The sequence below is a fragment of the Myotis davidii genome, unplaced genomic scaffold, assembly GCF_000327345.1.
Source record: "Myotis davidii unplaced genomic scaffold, ASM32734v1 scaffold370, whole genome shotgun sequence".
NCBI lineage: Eukaryota > Metazoa > Chordata > Mammalia > Chiroptera > Vespertilionidae > Myotis > Myotis davidii.
Genome location: NW_006288615.1, coordinates 5,587,448 through 5,593,661, shown reverse-complemented (window position 1 = coordinate 5,593,661; position 6,214 = coordinate 5,587,448). Strand labels below are relative to the sequence as shown.

Here is a 6,214-nt window from a genome sequence, read left to right as displayed (position 1 = left end):
CCCATCCACGCCACGCCCCCAGGACCCAGAGGCACCGCCCCGTCCCCGGACCTTGGTGCCGCCTGGGCCTGGACTGGGACCCCTGACACCTCCCGCGCCCTGACCTCACCCAAGCCCCGAACCCAGCCTTGGCCTGCGCGGCCCCTCTCTGACCATCAGAACCCACAGAGGCCACACCGCCCGCTCCACCCCAGGCCACACCCGGACCCGGACCCCCGGACTCGGGACTCCGACCCCGCCCCCACTCCCGGCCCCTGGACCCCGCTCGGCCCTGCCCCCGCGCGCGGGTGTAATTAGCCTTGATTGCGAGCGCGAGGGGGGAGGCGCCACACCGAGTAATGAGCGGGGTGATCACGGCCCTCAGACGCAGTGCTGAAGAATGCTAAAAGGCCACTGGCGGGGTTGGGAGCTGAAAAATTAGAGTTTTTAATGATAATTTTATGCAGAATAATTGTCACAGTGTGACATAAATGGCTAGCTCCTCGGGCGGGGCTCCGCAGTTCCTCTAGGAAGCCGAGCTGGGCCTGGCATTTTTCGGGGAGCAGCGGTCCCAGCCCACCGCCCGCCCAGGTGTTGGGGTTCGGGAGGTTCTACAGCTGCCGCGTCCAAGCCCGTGTTTGTCCTTGCAGAGTCTGTGCCCACGGGGTCCGGTAGGCCCGGGAGAAGCTGTGAGCCACCATGTCATTGCACAGGATTCATGTTCGGTTTCTCGGCTTGCAGTGCGTCATCTTGACATTTCTTTTAGTCACAATGTTCCAGCCCCTGCCCTGGGGGTTGTCATTTCTTGGCCTCTGTCTCTGTGGTGAGGATCAAGTAAAATCACCATATGAAGTGCAGCAGGCCCTACTACTGGGCTCTGGGTCACCAAGGCGGGGCCCCACCTGCTCATGTCACCTGAGTTCAGGGGGAGGGGAGGGAGCTCAGCAAGGCAACAGGCCACCAGGGGCCTGGAGAGTGGCGGAAGGAAGCAGCGTTCTTCCAATGCACTTTTTAGGACCCGCTTTACGGAGGTGTAACTGCATACAATAAGCTGCCTGTGTTTGAAGTGTGCAATCTGATAAATTTAGACAGACGTCTGTGTGTTCATGAAACCATCCCTATTATCCAGACTGACCACACCCATCCCGGTCAAAAGGTTCCCTGGCCCCATTATTATGTCCCCACCCCCCTCCTCCATTATCCCACTGATCTGCTTTTTGTCACCGTAGTTCAGTCTGAATCTGCTGGAATTCTATATAAGTGGAATGTACTCTTTTTGGTCTGGCTTCGTTCACTCATCACAGTCACTTTGAGATGCATCATATTGCTGTGTGTGTCCATAACTCACTCGCCGTCGTTGCTGAGTGGTATTCCATGGTGTGTTTCTCCATTCGTGTGTTGAAAGGCACTGAATTGTTTCCAGCTTCAGGCTGTTATGAATAAAGCTGCTATGACCATCTGCGTGCCAGGCTTTGTACGGGTATATGCTTTCCTTTTTCCTGGGCAAGTACCTAGGCTTAGAACGCCGGGGTCATATGATGTGATTGAAAGATAACCTTTTATAAACCTGCCGAACTGGTTTCCACAGTGGCCGTGCCATTGTGCGGCCCACCAGCAGTGTATGCGGGCTAGTTGCTTCACACCCTCGCAGTCCTTGGTAGGGTCGCTCTTTAATGTAGGCCCTCCATCCGTGTGCGGTTGTGCCTGGCACTCCCCTAATGACAACGGACGCTGAGCATCTTCGCATGTGCTTATTTGCCACCCAGACGCCCTCTGTGGTGACCACGTGCCTTTTCAAATATTGTGCCCGTTTTATTTATTTATTTATTTATTTGTACTCTTACCCAAGGATATTTTTTCCATTGATTTTTAGAGAGAGTGAAAGGGAGGGAAAGGGGTGGGAGAGAAAGAGAGAGAGAAGCACTGATGTGAGAGAGACGTATCAATTGATTGCCTCCTGCAGGTGCCCTCACTGGGGTTGGGATCAAACCTGCAACCCAGGTATGTGCCCTTGACCAGGAGTCAAACCCATGACCCTTCCATGCTCGGGCTGGTGTTCTAACCACTGAGAACACTGGCCAGGGCTCTTGTACCCATTTTAAAAAATGGGCTGTTTATTCTTAAATGTTGAGATTTCTTTAAATTCCCTGGATGCAAGTCCCCTGTCAGGCATGCAATTTATAAATATAGCCTGTCCATCTCTGGATTCTATTTTCTTCTCTTAAAAGTGTCTTTTAAAGAACAGAAGTTTTAATGTTGGTGGGATCCAGCTTATCAATTTTTTTGTTTTAGGATTTGTGCAGGGCTATCTTATCTAGAAAAACCTTTGCCTAATGCATGGCCACAAAGATGTCCTTCTACATTTTCCTCAGTAAATTTAATAATTTTATATTTTACGTTTAAGTCTATGAGCCAATTTGAGTTAATTTCTGAATATGGTGTGAGGTATAGATTGCTGGATTGAAGTTTGGTTTGTTTTTTGCTTTTTTGCATGTGGATATCCAATGGTTCCTGCACCATTTGTCAAAAAGCCTTTCCTTTCTCCACTAAATTGACTTTGCACCTTTGTTGGAAATCAACTGACTACGTATGTGTGGGTTTATTTCTGGACTCTTGTCAAGTACACACAAGACAGGGCAAGGTCTGACCGGTTCAACAGATAAAGTCCCGAGTTTGATGCAGACCATTTATCTCCTCCATAAACAGTGAAGAGGAGAATAGGCAAAGGTGCCAATTCCTCACGGTCCCTGCCCCACACACCACAAAGGACCACACCTAAACAAAAGGGACCAGTTGGTGACAATATGAGTCGTAGTGACCCCGTTGCTAAGCAGCCAAATCTAGACTTCAGCTGAGCAGTTTTATAGTCTGCAGCTGTATTCTGAGCGGGGCAAGGCAAGAAGTCTCAAACCTCATGAGAACCCAGGAGGCGATGAGAAACTGTCTCCGGAACGCCTCCCAGGAGACACAGGGAGGCGAGTGGCCTTCGGCCCCTGAGCAGCTCCTTGCCTCCCACCCAGGAGGATCATGGGTTTTCTGCCAGGACACAGATCAGCAGTGGTTCAAGCCTCTGTTTGCATGGCCCGTGTGGATACATGCCAGCTCACCAGGGCTCCATGGCAGCGCCATTCCTCCCTCGTTCTGTTCTGTTTCACCGACGTATTTGTCTGTTGTGACACAGTACCACGTGGTATTGACTACTGGCGCTGTAGGGAATCTTGACGTCAGTTCAGTTCCTGGAACTGAACCAATGTTAAGTTCTTAATTTTGACAAATGTACCATATTATAAGAGGTTCACTTTAGGGGAAGCTGGGTGAATAGTATTTGGGAACTGTTCGTATTAGCTTTGCAACTCTTCTGTATATCTAAAATAATTTAAAAATAAAGAGAGTTTTAAAAATCAAGTTGGCTTCACGCCTGGAGCGCCAACCTCCCACTTAGATCGTATTGGGAAAATATGGCTTTTTATTAAGAAATGAAAATGCAACACAGATTCGAAGCATACGTAGCGTGAATCCTGACAATGTCCCTAATGCAGGTCAGTACATTTGGGCATCGTAAGGGCTGAGGTTTACATAGACCATGACAGCTACTGGGCTCATATACTATGCAAGAGGCTAATTTCCTAGCTTCGGTTGGATTTCCAAAAATCACACAGGTCTGGGACACTGTTTAATAAGGACTTTTGAAGTGTCTTTGTATTGAAACGGGGCTCTGGGAAATGGCTTTTCTTTTGTCTTCCTCCTCCTCCCCCTCTTTCTTCTTTTTCTTCTCATTTTCTCTTCTGTGTCTGTGGTCCCTCTCTGTGAATCTATCCATTTACTTTGACAGCCTTGGCTCATTTAAATCCTGGTTATTGGGGAAAAGATTAAGGTAAGTGACGAACACACCAGAAGTTCAGGCAGAATCCTTCCATCTCACTGATTAGAATGAAAATGCTTCCCGATTCCATGGCCACGCCTCCAACGATACCGCCAACTGCTTTGAAGAATAAAAAGTTAATAGATGTCAGAAAGGGCTTGAGGTTTTGACCAGCGCTTTTCAGCTTCGAGAGTCCCCCAAAGTCAGAGTCCGGGGAGGCCTGGCTTCACGTGGTATAAACATTATCACCTTGACAAGAAAGAGCTACTTTCTACATGGTAGATTGTAGGTCATCCTTAATTTTTTTTTACCTTTCAGTAGAGAGGGGGTCATTGACCTACATACAGAGCCATTTCATTCTCTTACTCTTGATGACAATGGTCTCCACACCTCGGGGCCCGGCTCTGCTCCGGCCCCTTTCAGCCGGCAATTCACCGTGGGTGCAGGACTTTCAAACCTTTGAGTCTCTGAGTTCCTGGGACTTAAAAAAAAATTGTCTGTGCTTCCTTCCAACCAGCAAGCTTCTGAATTCAGAATTCAACACACAAAAAGGGAGATTGGAGCTTTAATCTAGGAGCCTTTTGAAGAGATTTCCCCAGAAAGAAAAAAGTTCCAGTAAAGTTACTGCTCACCTTAGTAGCCGGCATGCCGGCCTCGCCCTATTTATTACCTGGTTCCTCTCCTTGACCCTAGTTCACATTCTGAGATGATTAAAATGAGGAAAGAATTAGCAGAGCGCCGATTCTTCTTCTCGCCTAACGCTGTCTTGAGTTAAGCCGAAGTGGGGTGGGCTTGCTTCCCCCACGAACAGACGAGTATGAAGAACACTTTTTCTGCCCCAGCTGTGTCAATTCAACTGAATGAAAAACCATTCATGAGCCGCTGTTGGGCCTGTGAAAGCAGCTATCCTGAGAGGAAAGGGGGGGATCATTGAAGAAAGTCATGGGGCAATTCTTTTCCAGTTCTGACCTGGCAGGCTGAGATCTGGGCAGAGAGGAAGGAAGTAGTGCTTTTCCTTCGCAAGAAAGTCAAGGGAGGAATAGGTCCAGGGGAAGGAGCTACTCAGAGTCCCCACCACAGCCGCAACCCAGCATCTCCCTGAGAGCAGGAAGTTTACCTGCCTGAGGCGCCAGGCTCACCGGATTGATAAATAACCCAAAAATCCTTTGATGTCATTCATCTTCTTTGAACCTCAGTTTCCTTCATCTATAAAATAGGAATAATTATAGCTTTCTTACTTATGAAAGGGGAAGGAGTGGATTACTTGAGTTAAGCAATATTAAAAAGTATCAGCAGGCCAGCAAGGCGCGGTTATGCCCAGTTTACAGACTAGAAAACTGAGGTTCATGGAGGGCCCCTATTTTTTCAGTAAGGCGGTACACCATGAAAATAGTCAGAGCCAGACTCAAAAGCCCAGTGTCGTTGGAGAGATGAGTGCTGAAAGATGGCCTCTCCTTTGTGAATCTAACGTTTTCCTAAAGCTGTGTATAGTCAGGAAGTAGCTCTGCTCGGCCCCAATCACCGCCTCCCAAACACTGCCAATCACTGGCTTTGCCCCTTCGCTGCCCCTTCTTAGCATCTCAGGCAGATTGCTCAGCTTTCTGTTCACTTGCCAAGTCCCATTTGAACTCCCACCACTCAGGTCTCCCACCACTCAGGTCAGGAATTAAAAGAAGTATTCCAGGCCAAATCCAACCTTCACCCTCCGGGCGAAAGCCTCAGACAGGCCAGGAAACAGACAAATGGCCAATAAGCAAATGAGAAGGTGCTCCACATCATTAGTCATGAGAGAAATGCAAATTAAAACCACAAAGAAATATTCACCATTTCACACCTGTTAGCATGACCAAAGTCAGAAAGGATGACAACGGCCAACGCTGGCCCAGATGTGGAGCGCCTGGAGCCCTCCCACCTTGTTGCCGGCAATATACAATGATGCCATCACTTTGGAAGCCTGTTTGGCAGATTCTTTTAAAGTTAAATATACACCTACCAGCAATTTCACTTCTAGAGAAACATATGTCCATAGACTTATTCAAAAATGTTTTCCCATAGTAGCTTTATTCATTATAGCCAAAATGGAAATACCCAAATGTCCACCAATATCATTAGGAGAGTGAATGTTAAAATTGTGTATATCCATACAATTAAATATACCCAGAAATAAAAAATAATGGGTTACTCTTGTATGCAACTATATGGATGGGTGGATGTCAGACATTATGTTAAACGAAAGAGGCCAGGTAAAAAGAGTAGAAAGTTCTAAAAAAGACAAAACTAAACTAAACTACTGTGAGAGAAATCAGAACGTGGTAGCCCAGTGGTTCTCAACCTTCCGGCCCTTTAAATACAGTCCCTCATGTTGTGATCACC

At 47.7% G+C, this 6,214-nt stretch overlaps 1 protein-coding gene across 1 annotated transcript in view; it reads left to right on the top strand.

Moving 5' to 3' along the window:
• The window catches only part of ASB18 (ankyrin repeat and SOCS box containing 18), a 43,841-nt gene that overhangs the window by 14,469 nt on the left and 23,158 nt on the right, over positions 1 to 6,214 (top strand). The gene's annotated exons all lie outside the window — the stretch shown is intronic.